Genomic DNA, 19,661 nt, shown 5'->3' with positions numbered 1-19,661 from the left:
TAAGTTTTTGGAATCATCTTCAAATTATGAGGGATATTTGTAACGAATAGTATCCTTTGCTGCAGCTCAGAACTGATCCAGAAAATTCATTCCTTAAATTATTATTTTTTTCCTTTTTTACTTTTAGTTGTGCCTTTGAGTCAGCAGTGACTCTTAGCAATTGCCCGGATGAGTCCCTGCAGTTTTCTTGGCAAAGTTTTTTGGAAGTGGCTTGCTGTTGCCTCCTACCTGGGGCTGAGAGAATGACTGGCTCAAGGTCACCCAGATGGCTTCATGCCTAAAGCAGGATTAGAGCTCACAAGTCTCCTGGTTTCTAATGTGTTGCCTTAAGCACTACGCCAAATTGCCTGCTTTAACTAACACATGGTGCTTAATTTTTCTTTGGTGTAATTCTATACAATTAGAACCACCAAGAAATATTTTTAAATTTTATTGATGAGATTTATATTCCACCTTTACTTGTACAACTCAAGACATACATAATATTCCTTCATACTATCTACAACAGAGGTCTCCAAACTTGGCAACTTTAAGACTTGTGGGCTTCAGTTTCCAGAAATTGAAGTCCACAAGTCTTAAAGTTGCCAAGTTTGGGGACCCCGATATACAACAACAACTCAGGTCCACGGTCAGTCGCCCAGCTTCTGTGCCTGAAGGAAGACTAGCAGTCTTTTTTTTTCACATCAAGCAAATTGAATACAATTTACTGAATATTGAACATTTTAAAATAGTTTTTGAAAGCCTTAAAGCCATTCTCCAGAAAATGTATACATTATTATTACCTTCTGCTACTGGAGAAGATACGTGTTATGCAGCCTTTGAGGCTAAATAGTTCGTGCTCAATGCATTTACAATTGAAAACAGATTCTAGACACTAATTATAAATTGCTAGGATGGGGTTTATGAATAACTAGAATAACTTTTCCGTGTCCAAAGAATTATATGGGAAGTTTTGTGAAAATGAGCAGTGATTCTTAGATAAGTAAATAAAAAATTATTTCCTTCCTGTGTTTTACAGAATGACAACACAAATTCTTCTTACTCCAGGCTGCTGAGTTCTGCTGATTTTAGGCAGTCATCTGTCACTGCTCACAGCTCATTATAAGAGGCCAAATGACAAATAGGAAATGGTTGCTTAATATACTGTATGTATAAAACCACACAGTGGTTTCCATGACTGTAGCTTCAAGGCATTGGATAGAGCCCAACAGATAAGTAATCTAGTTTCTCTCTTGTGGATGACTTTTTACTACCTTTCCTAATCCATCTTATTATTTACCTCCTGGCCATTCTGTTTCATCAACTGAGGTAGTATCTATACTGGGAATGAATGGCAAGTGTAAGTGTGGGCAACCACTTCGTCTTGAATTTGGACTGGCAGAGATGGACAACTTCTGATGGATCAGAGCTGCAGGTGGCCAATTGGCCATGTGGTAATTTAATCAGAAGGGGCATGCGAGAAACAATGTTGGCCGATGGAGGGTGAGTTAAGGGTAGGGGGAAAAAATCAAGAGGTGAGACAAACCTCTTTCATTTACAGAAAAACTTCTGGTCATGAACACTTCTGACCATGACTAAATCGAGTTCCAACCAAAAAATGCACATTTTTTTTCCCCACGGCCTATTTCCCTTTCCGTGTCATTTTTTTTTTTTTTGTATGCGCCAAATTTCCAAAACTAGGTTTGGGTCATGACCAAATCAGGTTGCACCCAAAGTTATGGAACGAATTATAGTCATGAACATAGGTTCTACTGTATATTATTTTAAAAAGAAACAACCCTCCCAGTATGGTCTGATATTTAGAAGGATCACTTGGAGCCTCTGGATTGATGTTTGAAGGACAGAAGGTCCTACCTTTATTTTTGCAAACAAAGAAAAAAAGTGCTATTAAAAACTGGCCATTTTTGCAGCCAAATTCCAGTAATCTGAACAGATTGGACTGCTGTGGATGGGGGGTGAGGGGTCCGATGGGGCAAATACAGGTTCTATTGACTTGATAAAGAAGATTAAAGATTCTGCTTTTAAAAACAGTATTTTGGCTTCTTTCTGTCAGGAAAGGGATGGTTTGCCAAGCCAGTACTTTCTATGGCCATCCAAATTCAAGATTCATCATTTTGCTATGCTCTATTTGTTCCAATTACAGGAATGGCTGTACTTGATTAGCCAATAGGTTATTTTAAAAGTCAAAAGTTTTCTGAAAATGAATGTACCCTTAAAACTCTCTCAGCCCCTTTGCAAATTTTGGTTGTTGCTTTTTTTCACCTCTCATGTTAAGCTAGGCTATTGGTTGGATATGTTTTGCTTGCAGGTTGTAGCTCTTTTCGGTGCCATTTTATGGTATCTGGAAATCATTTTACTTGAGCGTGCCTTTTATCAGGAAACCTGCCAGTGTCTGTTCTGACCGTTGCCTGCAGACAGCCAAACTCTTTGGAACTTCCTGTTCTGCCTCGATCCAAGCATCCATTTTGGGTTTATCCTGTTCTTCCCAGGAAAAACAACTACTGAAGAAAAAAAACTTCAGATCATCTGCAGCTCCTTCAGAGACCACGCTGTGTATACATGGCAGTGAAAAACTTATGATAGCGCTTTCTAATGAAAGCCATCTGAATTGTGATGTACAGCTAATCATTTGCTTTAATTTGCCAGCTGTTCTGCTGCCACCCTGATGTATTCATTAAATGTAGCTCCCATCACCCATATCTAAGATGGTCCTGGGACAGTTTGGCTGGAAAGGTAGGCCAACCCATAGGGAAAGTGTCATGCTGCAAAACCCCACTGAAGGTTTTGTGCAATTAGATTTACCTTCTTTTTTACAAAAAAGATTTTTAGTTCCTTAAGATAGAGGGCTCCCATACATCTGTAATTTTCTTCTGCTGGGAAATGACATCTTTCTGCTGCACAAGCCACAGCATTTTGCTCTATTGCTCCCTGCCCCACAAAGATTTTCACTGCATTCTGTTTTGTGGGTTGTTATTGATATACACATATTACATGCTTCTAGCGTTGTTGAGGATTCTTGTATCTACAGAAACTCTTTTCGGTTTTTTATTTGTGTTCAAATGCTTAATTATGGGTGCTTTGGAGATGGAATTCTCTGCACAGTTTATTTGTGAAGGGTCTACTCTTTTTAAGCACTCAAGCAGTACTTAACATATCCACCCAGTACCCTGTTTTTCAAAAGTTGCAGTTTTCCAAAAAAGATGAACACTGTATGTGTCTGTCACAACATAGAATATCACAGTTCCATAAAATGCTGTGTATTTGTAGAAAGGCTGCACACACATTCATACACAAAAGTGCTTCGGGGATCTGTTTTACATGAAAGTTTTCAATAAGGTCTCAGATTATAGCCATAAATTATAAAAAAATATATGTGGCAACAGAATCTGGAATAGAACCTAACATTACATAGTTTAAGATAAGTTAGCTTTCATCAAAACTAAACTGTGAGAACAATTTGTTGAACAGAACGAATTTAATGAGATATTTCTGGTTAATGCATGTGACATTTGGATCCTAATTCATATCCTACAAAAATATTCATTTCCTCAGCACAGTGTGAACTGAAATTTGGAAAATAACTTTGGAGAATAATTTTATTCTCCCTTGGAGAATAAGCTGGCTATAAGCAAATAAATTTGTCTTCTTTCTGCCTCATTTAAACAAATAGGTGTCTTATTTTTATAACAGTAAATTTTCCTGTTTGTGACATCCAAATTCCATTACAAGAAAACTTTTTACTTCTGAAATCTGAAATAAAGCCAACATAACAGTAACTAAATACAGCTATGTAGAATCCTAAACTACAAGCTTAAAAGCAATTGCAGATATGAAATTAAATTATTTTAATTTTCAAATATCCCCTAAAAGATTAAATACATTTGGTTTAACCTCCTAATTTTACAGAAAAAGTCCAAAATGCTATTTACAGGCCCATACAGTGCATAAAATTAGTCTCTACTGATTGAAAACAAAGCCTTAGAACAGGGTGATCAGCATAAAATTGACAGACAAGAAAAAAAGGCTTCAGTTTAGCTAGGTTGATTGCAGTAGTCACTCTTTTTTGGCAGACTGGCAACCATCTATCATCTTGAGAGGCTCAGAATTCAAGTTCACATTTTTGTGAGATTTGTTTTTCCAGACTCAGGTGTTCTTCCAATTTGTGAAATGATTGAAGCCAGACTTTTTATAAAGCAAATAAGAAGTCAGTAGGTATTCTCCTGTTTCCTAAATGTGGAGTGTCAGTTTCTTTTGATGAATTAACCAGGCATAAATAACAAGAGGCCACTGTAGCCTATTCCTGGATTCTGTATTTAGACAAGTGTTTATTGTAGAAACATATTCTCCATGCTTTCCATAAGTCCAAGCCACAGATTCTTTCATTGGGCAGATGTCTAGTACACATCAATAACAATTTGGTATGGTTGAGTATGGGAACAAGAAGGTTCATCATTTGCAGGCTACATTCATCTAAATGAAATTTCTTTCTTTCAGGCCTGTCAAACTGGCGGCCCATGGGCCGGATACCTCACTTGCAGGCTGTGCCTACCCCTGCTCCCCAAAGGCAAAAAATGTCACAATATGGCACGATCTAGCCTGTGACGTGATCAAGTTTGACACCCATGGTCTAGCTCAGAGGTCTCCAACATAGGCAGCTTTAAGACTTGTGAACTTCAACTCCCAGAATTCCTCAGCCAACTGGCTGAAGAATTCTGGGAGTTGAAGTCCACAAGTCTTAAAGTTGCCAAAGTTGGAGACTCCTGGTCTTGGTGAATACTTCCTCTTTTTTCCCAATCCTAGTTTTTCTGCCCAATCTTTCTCCTGCAGCATTGTTTGTCCATCTAGCAGCTCTATGTATAGATCACGTACCATGAAATACTACATGTACTCACCCTGTATTGGTCCCATCTGTCGTTGAATGGGGAGGTAGTACAAGTAGACCACAACTGAACCCAGAATTTATGTTGCTAAGTGAGAAACTTGTTCACTGAGTTTTGCTCATTTTACGACCTTTCTTGCCACACTTAAGTGAATCACTGCAGGTGTTAAGTTAGTCACATGGTTGTTAAGTGAATCTGGCTTCCCCATTGACTGTGCTTGTCAGATTTCAAAAGGTGATCACATGACCCTGGGACACTACAATCGTCATAAATGTCAACCAGTTGTCAAGCATCTGAATATAAATCACGTGATCATGGGGATGCCACACACATCATAAGTATGAAAAATGGTCATAAGTAACTTTCTAAAAGTGCCGTTGTAACTTTGAATGTCACTAAATGAACTGTTGTAAGTCAAGGACTACCTGTATTACAAGTCAAAATATAGTAGTCAAGTTTTGCTATTGCAAGGAGCAAGAAAAATTAAATGCTAAAGCACTTAGTTGTTAAAGTAAATCCATTAAGCCATGTTTATTATTTACACATAGTATTTATTATGAGACATAGCATGATAGTTTTAGCATCAACTTGACATTATTATGACAAATCCCATCCTTATTTGAGCAAAGATAGCAAGTGAGTCATAACCTGACAAACAACTTGTCACTGACACTGGCTTTTATATCATCAAAACTTATTACTGGGCCTGCCATGCTATTTAGGGGCCATCTTGGTTGCTTCTCTTCTAGAAACATAGGGCCAGTTTATCCTTGAAACAAAAAGAGTAAATACAAGCATGCAAGTAATGTCTGTAGTATTCTGGATTTCAACTTTGAAAATGTGTCAGCCTCTGGTATTGTCATTATGGGGACCCTGAGAGCACAGATTAAAATTTGAGCCCAGCAGGCGGCAGCCGATGATACCAACATCCAAAAGCTATCTATTGTAGAATGCAAATGAATAATAGAAGTACAGAACTGTATAAAAATATTGGAGTAGATGGGATTAGATTGCCCTCCAGCGGTACATTTAAAAATGGCAGTCAAACACTTGGAAATATTATTTTTAATAATATTAAATTTTCTTTTGAACAAAAACAAGAATATTTTAAAATCTCTCTGCTGAAGTGCTTCACTAGCACATCAGACACGAATTTGAACCAATCCTTCTGCCAACAAGTGAATATTTTAATAAGATTCCCCCTCCCCCCCATAGTAGCCACCAGATGTCCAGAATCAATCAATATGTAGGTCACCTATTTTTCCCTTTTGGAATCTAACGTACTCCATTGCACCCCTGGGTAAATAAAACCAGGTTGGAATAGTGACTTTGCAGACATATCTGCAAATATAAATTACTAAATAATTTTGACATTACTTTGGTAAATTTTAATGCCAGTCCAAAATGACTAGAAATAATATGGAGATTCATTAGGAATCACCCAAACTAGAAAAGACCTTAACATGTGTATATTCAAACAGAATATTTTATTATACCAAGACAAATAATATGACATCCCAATTAACCCTGTCTTGTTTATTCGGAAACCTATTCTAAGACTTTCATTATTTGCGCTTGTATAATACTTTGTTAATGGATTTCAAAATATTGGGATGGCCTTTGTAATGATCAGTGTGTATTTATTTGTACAAGTCTTTTTTTCTGTGAGTAGATTCTTAATACCTTTTCATCGATTTCCATTAGCATGTTTTACACATATAGTTTAATGGACTTTTTAGATCTGATATATCTGGAAAGTGATGAAGAAAGAAGTGCGATATAAAATTCAAGTGTTGTGACAAGAATATTAATGCTGAATATAGTTTAGACTTCTGTGGGCTTTGAACTGTGAAGAAGCACTGGGCTAGGATGGGTGTTGAGCTGTATGGATGTTTGGTCTGGTGTCTGGAGAGGGGACTTTTGCTTTTAACTATGTTTTATGGATGTAGTGAGCTGCCTAGAGTCATTTGGTATGAGATAGGCATCATATAAGTCTTGTAAATAAATAAAAACAAAATTACTGGAATTACAGTAATGGGAACCATGACATGGGAAGCTTGATAGAATGAAGTGAAAGATGCTACAGGTGAGAAAAAATGCACAAAGGAGAATGACTACTGCTGAAAATAACAATCAAAGATATAATGTGTATATAGAAAAAAAGATAATTGCAAGGAAACCATTAAGGGATGAGTGAGATTAAGAGGCTGAAAAGAAATGCTATGAAGAGTGATTCTGATGGAAATAAAAAATGTTTTGGAAGTAGATGAAGAGTGCTAAATAAGAAATCCCCAGGAAAGTGAATTGAAAAATAATTTAAGGGGTGCCTATTGAAAGAATTGTGTTATTATGTATCTAAAATGTAGAAAGATTAAATGTAGAAAACTGTAAGGGGTAAGTTTGTTAAGTATGTCCAGGAAAATGTTTGGCAAAAAGAGAATGGGCAAACTTTGAAGGCGCAACATGATTCTGTGAGGGATAGGGCTTAGACAAGAGTTTTGCTCTTCAGCAACAAAGTGTAGGGAAAAGTTTATTATACACTTTTTGATTTACAAAAAATGTATCATAAACTGAAGAACAGGCTTGAATTTTCAAATGTTTTGTAATAATATGAAGATGGATTGCTGATTGCATTAAGAGCAGAATAGAATGGACCTAAAGCATACGTGAGGATAAATGGAGTATGTAACATTTCACATGGAGTAAGACATTAGGTGTCTTTGTAAACTTAAGCCTTTTTAATGGGAAAATGTATAAGGAATGCTTATGGTAATATTATGTATTGGTTGGGGACATGATCAGTTGTGAGATTATTATTTTTTTACTACCGGTTCTGTGGGTGTGGTGTGGTGTGGCTTGGTGGGGGTGGCTTGGTGGGCATGGCAGGGGAAGGATACTGTAAAATCTCCATTCCCTTCCCACCCCACTAACCTGCTTTCCAGCTCTGTTCTCCTGTGCAGGGGAACCAAAGAAGACCCAGCCAATCAGCTGTGACTCGGGAAGCAGACAATAGATGGGGGCGGGGCCAGTCAGAGGTGGTATTTGCCAGTTCTCCGAACTACTCAAAATTTCTGCTACCGGTTCTCCAGAACTGGTCAGAACCTGCTGAACACCACCTCTGGATATGATGTAGGTTACTTTTGTACATAGATTATGCCATATAACTGACAAAATATCTGAAGGATTTGCAGGTGAATGTTACACAAATTGGGCAGTTGGGTAGATGCCTCAGGGCTGCAGTTGCTCTCTCTCTCTGTCTCTCTCTCTCTCTCTCTCTCTCTGTGTGTGTGTGTGTGTGTGTGTGTGTGTGTGTGTGTGTGGAGGGGGAGTGACAGGAACAACTTGTGACCTCCTGCCGGCTTCCCCATCAACTTTGTGGAAAGCAAGCAGGGAAAGTTGCAAATGATGATCACATGATGGCCACAAAACTCTGCAAGTGTCCCAACTGTGAACCTATTGCAAGCAATGATTGTAAAGCACCTGAATGTCAATAACCTGACCACGGAGATGTTGCAATGGTCATAAATGTGAGGATCAGTCTTCAAAGTTACTATTTCAGCTCCACTGAAACTTTGAACCGTTGCTAAACAATGTGGTAGTTAAGAGAACAGAAACACACACACACACACACACACACACACACACACACACACACACACACACACACACATATATATATATATATATATATATATATATATATATATATAATTTTACATCGAAGCAAGCAGTTGTGGAGGAAGTACTGCTAGCACTGAGCAACAAGAATGAAATGACTGCAGAAATAATCCAGAACAGATGACGGTATTATTTTACAGCAGCACTTCACACTGCTAGTGTCCTGATCACTGCATTTTGCACCAGTTGTAATTACTGCGTTATGTTCAAAGGCACCTCTCCATTGTGTAGGCTACAGAAACCTAGTCTTGTAGTGAGAGTCGCAAGTGGGGACTTTGGGGTCCAGTTTAGGATTGCAACTGGTGCATCAGCCTAAAGCCTTCCAGAAGGCCACCAGGCCACCTGTTCCTATAGGAGCAACTGTCCTGGAGGAGTCTGTTGCATATTCCCCACGTCAGGGGGTGGGATGCCAGTCATTTCCTTTCTTCTCGTTTTGTTCTGCTGCCACTGTTACTCCCCTCTCAAGCTTAGAATCTTTCAGTCTCTAAATAGACATTGTAGGAGAACAGCAATCTGTTCTTTTCCAACCAGCAGATTTTATTAGCAGTCATGCCCTTTCATGAGCTTTTAATAAAATTTGTTACTTGCTACCAGGTTTCTGATTTTTCAGTTACTAAGCTAATGTACTGAAACTTTATGGGGAAGATATCTGGGTAACCTAAGAAGAAAGATATTTTTATGAAATAACTAAAACTTAGTTTTAAAAACAGGTTTAATTATGTCTACAAATAAGCATAGCCCAGCCCTAAACCTATTCTTTTAAAAAATATCTTAAACATTTAAAAAAAGAATATAAAGCATGATGAGCATAAAAAGAATGAAATATATACAATAATAAACACAGAGTTTGTGCTGTCATGGGGATTTCAATTAGTCAACATATATCCTACTGCATATACAATTCTACATCACTTTCTAAAAAAGAATCTAAGCTTTAAACTAAGAAAAAAAGCCATGTGGTTACCAAGAATTATAAACTATAACAAATGAGGTCAATGCAAGGAACCTCTGTATGGTCACTGATCTCAATCCATAATATCCATGGCAGGCCAAAACTTTCCAGATGTGACCCAAAGGTGCTTTTCAAAGAGGCAACTGGATTTCCTTTGTTTTTCTTTGAAGATGTTTTGCTTTTCACCCAGGAAGCTTCTTCAGCTCTGATCTTCCCCCACCATCCAGTCAGAACTGAAGAAGCTTCTTGGATGAGAAGCGGAACTTCTTCAAAGAAAAACAAGGAAAGTCCAGTTGCCTCTCGAAAAAAGCACCTTTGGGTCACATCTGGAAAGTGTTGGCCCTCCATGGATATCATGGATTGAGATCAGTTCCTTATCTTGATTATCACCTGGATCCATAAATTTGCAGAAGCCCCTGTCAACCATCGACAACCTTAAGCCAAAGCTAGTTGATGTGTGTGTGTGGGGGGGAAGATTACAGAATATCGAGGATAAAAGGATTTAATCCTTAGTGCGTGCAACTCTGCGGTGGGAGAAAATATAATTTAGAGCCACTGTTTGAGAAAAATACTACTATTACCACCACAAACTTGTGAAGACTTTATTTTTCACAATACATATGACCTCTAAAACTGGAGAATGCGGGCATCGATCCCGCTACCTCTCGCATGCTAAGCGAGCGCTCTACCATTTGAGCTAATTCCCCTTCGGAACAAGGAGACTGAAGTTGGTTAGAAATGCCATTTTAAGTGACCGACAGATTTCTAACCCCTCCCCAATCTATAAAAGAAGCCGTTGTTGTCAGGCTGTTCTAGTTCTTTAATTTTATGACGATAATTTTGGCTCTCATGTTGTCCAATAGGACAGCACGTTCGTTAGTAACCAGCGCCGTGGGAGGAGGCACTTCAGCTATGCCCCCCGTGGCTTGCAATTGGACTGAACCCTAAAATGATTGGCCGCCATTGGTTTATTTTTAAACGGAATGGAACTTAGTAGTTGGGCAATCTGAAAGTCTTTCAAAGTGACGTACATTTGTTGCTAAGGCGTGACAGTGGGAATCCGGAGTCACCCATCCGAATACGCTGATTGGGTTAAATGAAGCCGTGACCTCGGCCTTTATCCCTTTGTTACCCAATAGCGAATCGGTTACCTTATGATCGACTACGCTCTGGAACCAATAGAAAACAGAAAGTTTAGCCAGCGTCCAATAGAAAAAAACCTGCTGGGCGAAGGCGTGACCTGTGGAGGGTTGATTGGCAGGAATGGGGGGACGGAGACAGGAGGGTTCGAAGAAGCCGATATGACCGCCATCTTGAAGAGTCGATGATGGTAGGGAGCCGCAGTTTTCCCGCCTGAGTGGCGGCAGGGGGTTGGCTTGCCCGAGCGGGAGGCCTCTTCGCTGAAGTAGGGGCTTCGGGAGTTCATCTGCCTTCGGGGAGGAGCTTGCGGCCGCCCCTTCTTCGTAGGCCCAGGGCAGGGGAGAGCGGAGCGGGGCGGGGGTGGCAGCGATGGTGGTTTGCTTCGTTTGAAGAAACGCGTCGGCGGCAGGAAGCAGCAGGAAAGCGGTCCTGAAGGAACGGGAGCCGGGAGGCCGGCTTCGCTTTTCCGTCGCCACCACCAGCTCTTCGGCGTCTTGAAGTGCGGGGGGCGGAATGCTTCCCTCTGGCTCGTAACTTGGAGCGGCAGCGGCCTAGTGATCCGGTTTGTTTTGCTTCCTGAGTGCACTCCCCCCCCCCCCGCCCGGCCTTCGATTCTCTGTCGCAGCGGGCCTGCGTCCTTTCTCCCTTTACTGTCGGTGTGGGCGGGGGCTCTGCTTTCCGCCCTCCCCACACACTGCTGCTTCATGGGACGAGCGGGATTTCCATTAAGGGCCCCTTCCCCGACAAGAATGAGAAGAACCTCCAACACGGGTTCGTGCTTTCCCACGTATTGTTTTCTTGCCACCCCGCAGGCTTCCCGGTAGTCCTTTGCTTGGCTTTCCCTGGCAATGTAAGGAACGCCATTCATGTCCTTTCCTGTTGTTAGATGAATGGGAATCAAAACGATCGTTTGAATCATAATGTTTTCTTCTTAATTGGTATGTAAAACATGGCTCGGTAACTTCTGGACTCCAGATTTGAGGTCAACTGTTTGTAAAGGCAGAGAGAGCTAGGCTGGTTTTCAGATCGTGGCTGCCTGAACCCAGGATTTTGATTTGCGGTGAGAATAGCTCAAATTCATTTCTATTATTTCTGAATGAAATAATATGTTCATTCAACATTAGTGAAGAAGGATCGAAAACGCATTATCCCATGTGAATAAAGCTACCTCCTGATTAGTCTGTAATTTTCCCCCATTGCATTTAGAACATTCCCCATTGCCTTAACTTGGGCATAAGAGAAAATGTTAACTTCAACTGTTTTTTTTTAAATGATAGTGCTCTAAAATCTTTTGAAGTAATCATTAATTATTTCCAAAGTAGAGGTGTAGGTCTCTTGCTACAAAACTGAATCTTAATAAAATGCTGCACAGTGTTTATATAAGTGCTGCTTCAATTCAACAGTGCTAATATCTAAACTGCATAATCATTTTTAGAGGTATCTTGAGTTCAATATCATATTTACTGGTATTGTTCTATACAACTTTATTTAGTTTCCACCAAGTCTGACAGTGTTGGCATTCTCTGGGGCCTTTCCATCAAGCAATGGGATTATGACACCCAAGAAGTGTGGTTTCTCTATCAGGGAGCCTGGTCTGCTTAACAGCTTCTCTCCCTTTCCTGTCCACCAGATTAGGATGACCCCAATCATATTGACCTTTTGTAAGGCTCTTAAAGTCTTGCCTTTCTTGCATAGGGCCAGAGTGTTGAATAAATCCATTTCTAGAAAGTGGGATGTTATTTTGGTTAGTGTCTTTGATCGCCAATTTATTTGGTGGTTTTGATATGTATTATTTTATGATTTTTTAAATTTGTATCCCTCCTTCAGTCACTGGGAGTTGGGCAGCCATAAACCTGAATAAATAAATGCATCACAGTAAAGATAACTTAAATATTTAATACTTATAGCATTATGTCTGCCAGGTAATCGACAGCTACTATCAAATTGAATTGACCATGCTGTAATAGATAACACTGCAGGAGTTTTCAAACTGTGGAGGACAGGAACAGAGTGGGCCACAGTTGTTTCATATGTCTGGAAGTTAGTGATCTCCTCCAAGATGCTAGTGCTAGACACAACCATATACAATATCCAGATGTGATTGACTTCAACAATTTTTGTAGTTTCAGCACTGACTCCTGCTAATTTTATCTTTTTCCCTCTTCCAAGATGGCTTTCCCTAGTACGTTTGTCATGTTATATCTTGATATTGAACCCAATGCAAACTTTGTGTTGATATTTTATAACAGGAGGCCAGCATGCTCTACTGCAGATCTTTCTGGAGGGTATTCCTTGTGTGCTGGCCTCCCTACGTAGGCTCTTCTCAGGGTGTGAAGGTAGTTCTCTAAGTTGTGGATGCTATTTGCTTCTCAACTGAGGGATACATCCCCTACTTCAGGTACCTGTCAAATGACATGCTTATTTCATTATTTATGCATCTGTTACTGGTGAGGTTATCACACGCATTTGTTTTTTGCATGAGGCCCTCATAAATTCTTTTAGTTTAGGGGATCATGGCACCACAAAGTTTAAGAATGTCAATTTACTGAATAATATGAGTTGTAACTAAGAAGTATAAACAACTCTAGATATGTGGTAAATTTTAGACTGGATTACTTCCATTCCCAGACCTTAATATAATGTAATTTTGTATATACATCCAGCAATATTAGGGTCAGGAAGGATTTTTTAATTTTTACTTTTTTAATGCCATGTGATGTGCTTGGTTAGTATGAACCATCAATATTTTAAAACCATTGATCCTTTATTCTCTGGGCATCTCAAGCTTGATTTGTGAAAGTACTAGTCTTCCAGGTTTGAATTTTTATGTTCTGTTTTCATACATGTGCTACCTGTGATTCTTGCACCTCTCAATTCTGTAAGAGTTTAAAAATTTATATTGGCTAGAGCAGGGGTCCCCAGCCTTGGCAACTGTAAGATTTGTGGACTTCAACCATGCTGGCTGAGGAATTCTGGGAGTTGAAGTCCACAAGTCTTAAAGTTGCCAAGGTTGGAGATCCCTGGGCTAGAGTGTGTGGTGTATTTTTCATATTCTTTACTATTCTCTTTACTACCACATTGAAAAGGTAATGTTGCTTTCAAGTCAAACTCAAGTCCTGGTCTCCTATGGACATGACTTTGGAAGTTTTGTGGCAACAATACATAATAATTTATAATTGCCTTTATTGCATGATGTTCCTGCAAACAGGTTAGATCCTGCTTGTTTTTTTGAGACTAATTGAAATTTGGATATCTATATTATAGAACATAGAATGCCACAGAGTTTAACTATAAAATTCTTTTGTTTTTTTCAGCTGCTTTGAGAATTCATTTGTCTTTTTTTAAAAAAAAGTCAAAGCTATTTTTACTGACCTATTTATTGGAAACGGAATATTCTTATTACTGAGATCTACTGTATGTAGGATACAAAACATCCAGTAATGAAATTCAGTTCTGTGAATCCTACAAGTTAGGGATTGAGATTGTGATATTTTAAAAAACAGCTAAGGTTATAATAATCTCAAAGACAGTTTAGACGTGCCCATGTATTACCAGCTCAAGTGGAGGGAATTCTACTTTAAGGGTTAGGGTTAGGTTTCATATATACTTGGTTACTGAAGAAAGCACTTTTGATTAGGAATGCAGAGGGATGCGGAAATTTTCCTGGTCTTCTATTTTTCTGAAAGTTACTTGAAATAAGAGGCGGAAGTGTTCTTAAATTTAATGCACATTCTTGCAAGTTATGGTGTTTCTTTAATTGCAGAAGTGTGAAAAAAGATAATAGATGATGCTAAAACAATTCTTAAGTAGAATTCAGATGATTCTTTATTTACTGAAATTAACTGGGCAATAAACTAGTCCTACTCTGTGGTAATATGTCTCTAAAACAAATAGTAAATTAGTGATACTAAGGTTTTCTTCTAAATGAAACTGGACACTAGAAATCCATTATCAAAATATTTTTATGCAATATTTTTTCTGAGAAAATATTCTTCATTCAGAATCTTCTTTGACAGAAGACACTGAATTAAATGAGGCTACAAAGTTTGAGATAATACTTTTTTGTTTACAAAAATTACCCCCCCCCCCCAAGTTGCTGATCATGCTGCTGGGGAAAGTGTAGAGGTGAACAAATGCTTTTTCATGATAGGACACACTGTAGCAATTTGATAACAAATACATGGGGAAAATGTTCACAACTTTATGCTTTTGGAGATATAATTCTAGTGTAACTAATTTCTTTTAAAAATATTGACAAGAAAGACAGCCTTCTAAGATATTAAATGCATGATTTAGCTTCACTTTTTATTTTTTTTTAATAAAGTTTAAATTATTAAAATAATACTAGTATTTTTAAGTTCAAAATAGGGTATGATATAAATTTATTTTAGGAAATGTATATTGCCCCTTATTCACACATGGCGACTCAAGGAGGCTTAAAGGAATATAAAACCTCATATAGAATAATAAAGCTAATAAAAGAGAATAATCACATAATAAATTAATAAAATAATATAACAACCCCACACAGGTGTCAATTAAATAATAGTTTCAGTGATCATTTAGTATCTAACAGCATCTGGATCTGGAGTTTAGGTGGATAATTTGAAATAAATTAATTCAGCTTTAGTCAGATGAATTATCATCTCAATTTAGGTGGAAAACTTCCGTCTAGGACGAACATAATTGGTAGCCATGCGATAATGTAATATGATATTTAAATGTTTTAAGAAATTGCTTAGGTTAAAAAAAACAGGAGGGACTATATTCATTTTTTTCTTCCTTTTGAAAAGAATGCTACCCAAAATACATAAGTGAGAATATATGAAATAATTTTATTTCTAATAATTATTTCCATCTTTTGTATCTAGTACTATCTTTTTTATGGTTATAAAGTAAATTTTGTCAGAACATGATAGGATGTGCTGGATGATGATGAAAAAATCTGGAAGTTTTTTATAACTTCATAACTTTTTCATAACTAATCTAATTTATATATGGTGCTCAACTATAATGGATAAAATGCATTATGTGGATAAAAATCTATGATTTTTAAAAATAAAAAAATGGATTTTTCCCCATTTAAATTGGATTCTAACTACCAGCAAGAATGAGTCTTTACATTTAAAGAGTGCCTGTCATTTCAGATCCATCATGGCAGTGCCTGTTAGCGGGCATCCACTCACCTGCTGCCTGCCACGTCCTTCACCTTATTGTATCACTGCCGCATCACTAGCCATCCCGTTAAAGTGAATGGGACTGTCAGTCAACAGTGGGTCAGAGGAGGAGCTGCTGCAGGACAGAGATGACAGTTGCTCTTTAAAAATGTTGATTTAAATCAAGTTGGTTTAACTCAAGCTTTTTTACTAGTGATTTAAATCGTGATTTAAATGGACTTGGTTTAAATCAAATCCACCCTGATAAAATGTGCTCATCATGGTGAGTCAAGAGGACACCATGTTATAGTTTATCTGGGAATGCAACCATTGTGAAATAGAAATAATGGTGTGAGAGAAAAGCAGGTTGCCTTGGATTATTCCTCCTTAAATATAAAATTTCTTTCTGTATACCTGTAATATGTTTGTATTTTTTATTTTTTGTTACAGGGTGGAATGTTGTATTTTGCCCTAATTTCAGCAGTATTACTTAAATGAATATAGAATTTAATGAATTCTATATACATATAGTTCTCAGGGTACAACCATTGTTTAGTGACTGTTCAAAGTTACCAAAGTACCGAGTGAATGGTACTTAGCCATTGCAGGGTTTCCACAGTCATGGGATCATGATTTCCAACAATCCCTGCCAGTCTCCCACAAACAGAGTCAATGGGGAAGCTGACAGCACGTCAGAAATCACAGTCACATGAGATCCTTGCTTAATGACTCATGCTGGAATTGCCATTGCTAAGCGAGATGATCATATGACTTTATGCTTAGCAACAGAAATTCCAGCCCCAGTTGACATTGTAACTTGAGGACTATCCGTACATACATTGATGCACTCGTTCAGTTTGTTTTTGTTATTATATACTAAACTGTAAACTGAGAAATGCAATTACTAATATATTAGTGCAGAGTGTAGAATGTTTAAGAAATGGAATCCCTTCTCAAAATATATGTGAAGGTCATTTGAAATAAAATGAACAAAATAGCATTAAAACTAAAAAATGAGCCTAACAGGCAGGGTCTGGTAATTTAAGAAACTTCAGTGCCTTAATGCATTCAATTACAAACCACTCTATTTTGAATACTAGTTCTTTTAAAGGAGAACATGAATAAGATGAATTATTATGTAATTTCAAAGTCTATGCAGCAAATGCTACAAGTATTTAATAACTTTTTTGGGTTGGTTGTAAAATGTAAAATTGTATCAGATGCTTAATCCCTAATGATCTACACTGCTCAAAAAAATAAAGGGAACACTTAAACAACACAACGTAATACCCAGTCAATCACACTTCTGTGAAATCAAACTGTCCACTTAGATAGCAACACTGATTGACAATCAATTTCACATGCTGTTGTGCAAATGGAATAGACAACAGGTGGAAAGCATAGGCAGGTAGCAAGACATCCCCAATAAAGGAGTGGTTCTGCAGGTGGTGACCACAGACCACTTCTCAGTTCCTATGCTTTCTGGCTGATGGTTTTGGTCACTTTTGAATGCTGGCAGTGCTTTCACTCTAGTGGTAGCATGAGACGGAGGCTACAACCCACACAAGTGGTTCAGGTAATGCAGCTCATCCAGGATGGCACATCAATGCGAGCTGTGGCAAGAAGGTTTGCTGTGTCTGTCAGCGTCGTGTCCAGAGCATGGAGGCACTATCAGGAGACAGGCCAGTACATCAGGAGATGTGGAGGAGGCCGTAGAAGGGCAACAACCCAGCATTAGGACCGCTACCTCCGCCTTTGTGCAAGGAGGGAAGGAGGAGCACTGCCAGAGCCCTGCAAAATGACCTCCAACTGGCCACAAATATGCATGTGGCTGCTCAAACGGTCATAAACAGACTCCATGAGGGTGGTATGAGGGCCCGACATCCACAGGTAGGGGGTTGTGCTTACAGCCCAATACCGTGCAGGACGTTTGGCATTTGCCAGAGAAGAACAAGATTGGCAAATTCGCCACTGGCACCCTGTGCTCTTCACAGATGAAAGCAGGTTCACACTGAGCACATCTGACAGACATGACATGATCTGGAGACGCCATGGAGAACGTTCTGCTGCCTGCAACATCCTCCAGCGTGACCGGTTTGGCAGTGAGTCAGTAATGGTGTGGGGTGGCATTTCTTTAGGGGGCTGGACAGCCCTCCATGTACTTGCCAGAGGTAGCCTGATTGCTATTAGGTACCGAGCTGAGATCCTCAGACTCCTTGTCATATGCTGATGTGGTTGGCCCTGGGTTCCTCCTAATGCACGACAATGCTAGACCTCATGTGGCTGGAGTGTGTCAGCAGTTCCTGCAAGATGAAGGCATTGATGCTATGGACTGGTCCGCCCATTCCCCAGACCTGAATCCAATTGAGCACATCTGGGACATCATGTCTCACTCCATCCACCAATGCCATGTTGCACCACAGACTGTCCAGGAGTTGGGGGATGCTTTAGTCCAAATGTGGGAGGAGATCCCTCAGGAGACCATCTGCCACCTTATCAGGAGCATGCCCAGGCATTGTAGGGAGGTCATACAGGCACGTGGAGGCCACACACACTACTGAGCCTCATTTTGACTTGTTTTACAGACATTACATCAAGGTTGGATCAGCCTGTAGTGTTTTTTTCCACTTTAATTTTGAATGTAACTCCAAATCCAGACCTCCATGGGTTGCTAAATTTGATTTCCATTGATAATTTTTGTATGATTTTGTTGTCAGCACATTCAACTATGTAATGAACAAAGTGTTTAAAGTATTTAATGAGAATATTTCATTCATTCAGATCTAGGATGTCTTACTTTTGTGTTCTCTTTATTTTTTTGAACAGTGTATTTAAGATTGATACAGGCTTAGTCCAAGGTACATGATAAAACATTTGCTGAGAAGAGACTACATACCTATATATATTTATTGAAAAAGAAAACAAATTATTAAAAAGGGCTTATCAACAATAGTGAATGGGTTCATACAAAATAAGCCAAAACCAAATGAATCACATGATATAGCATGTTGTATAAGCCTATTCTAAAAATGATTTTTCTTCTTTTTAATGGTGTCAAGTTTCACAGTCTCCAGTCTGTAAGCGTGTGTTTATTCTCTTTAGTGTTTTTGAGTAGTTTCACAAAGAGGGCATGCTAATCTTACTTGAGTAACTTTTTTGGTTACATTTAATAGAGGAAGCAGAAGTTAATCTTGTTGAATTTGCTTTGGTTTTCAAGAAACTTAAGAGCTATCTCAGGCAGAAGCAAAGGTACAAAGAACAGGGACATGTTCTGAGCAGTTGATGTTGTTTCTAGTTCTAGAACAGTGTTGAGTTCATATTTATAAATATTTACTTCTACTGGTAGGATACTTCTAGGGTTTTTGATTTTAATAACCTAATTAAATGGATAGTTATTTTCTTGTTGCTGTTAAAATACTGGAAGCCAAAGTTCTTTGCCAGCCTTTTGCAAATTGCTCCAGATTTTACTAATAGAACTTGATTCGTGGTTTAGGAAACTGAACAATAATTTGGCTGCATGTTTTGTTTTTTCACTCTCATTGTGTACCAGTTTAAGATTATGGTATCTTTCCTTTTTTTTAGATATGTAACTAACAATTTAGTGGAGTTTGGGGAAAAGAACTCTGGGTTGTTTTATTCAGTGATCCATTTGTTTTCTTGGCTATCTGCAATATTCTCAGAAATTCTTTCCAACAAAAAGTTCACAAGTGTCACTATTCTTCCTACCTTATTTCTTCAGAGTCCAACTTTCGCTTCTGTAGAATGGTACAGGCATGCACAATTATGATCTTTGCACTAATTTTCAACCTGGAGTTAGTCTGTTTCACCATATCCTATCTGTACTATGGGTTCATG

The 19,661-nt window shown here is 38.5% G+C and overlaps 1 protein-coding gene and 1 non-coding gene across 25 annotated transcripts in view; one reads left to right on the top strand and one right to left on the bottom strand.

The window, feature by feature from the left end:
* Positions 1 to 10,144: 10,144 nt before the first annotated feature.
* TRNAA-AGC (transfer RNA alanine (anticodon AGC)) lies at positions 10,145 to 10,217 on the bottom strand. The gene has a single exon. It is a non-coding gene; the product is annotated as a tRNA-Ala (tRNA).
* Positions 10,218 to 10,789: 572 nt separating this feature from the next.
* PPP6R3 (protein phosphatase 6 regulatory subunit 3) overlaps positions 10,790 to 19,661 on the top strand; it is a 70,511-nt gene continuing 61,639 nt past the window's right edge. For 16 of the 24 annotated variants that reach the window (XM_087919703.1, XM_087919695.1, XM_087919669.1 and 13 more), the window contains exon 1: positions 10,790 to 10,840. The gene's annotated coding sequence lies outside the window, so the exon portion shown is untranslated. Of the gene's footprint in view, positions 11,213 to 11,625; positions 11,711 to 19,661 lie in introns of all 24 variants that reach the window. The other 8 variants (XM_087919711.1, XM_087919675.1, XM_087919628.1 and 5 more) reach the window with 2 other exon arrangements.

Source organism: Pseudonaja textilis, chromosome 1 (assembly GCF_049901715.1).
Source record: "Pseudonaja textilis isolate UNSWEBS1 chromosome 1, rPseTex1.2, whole genome shotgun sequence".
In the NCBI taxonomy this organism is placed as follows: Eukaryota; Metazoa; Chordata; class Lepidosauria; order Squamata; family Elapidae; genus Pseudonaja; species Pseudonaja textilis.
Note: the sequence above shows the minus strand (reverse complement) of the source record. Positions and strands in the feature narration are given on the sequence as shown.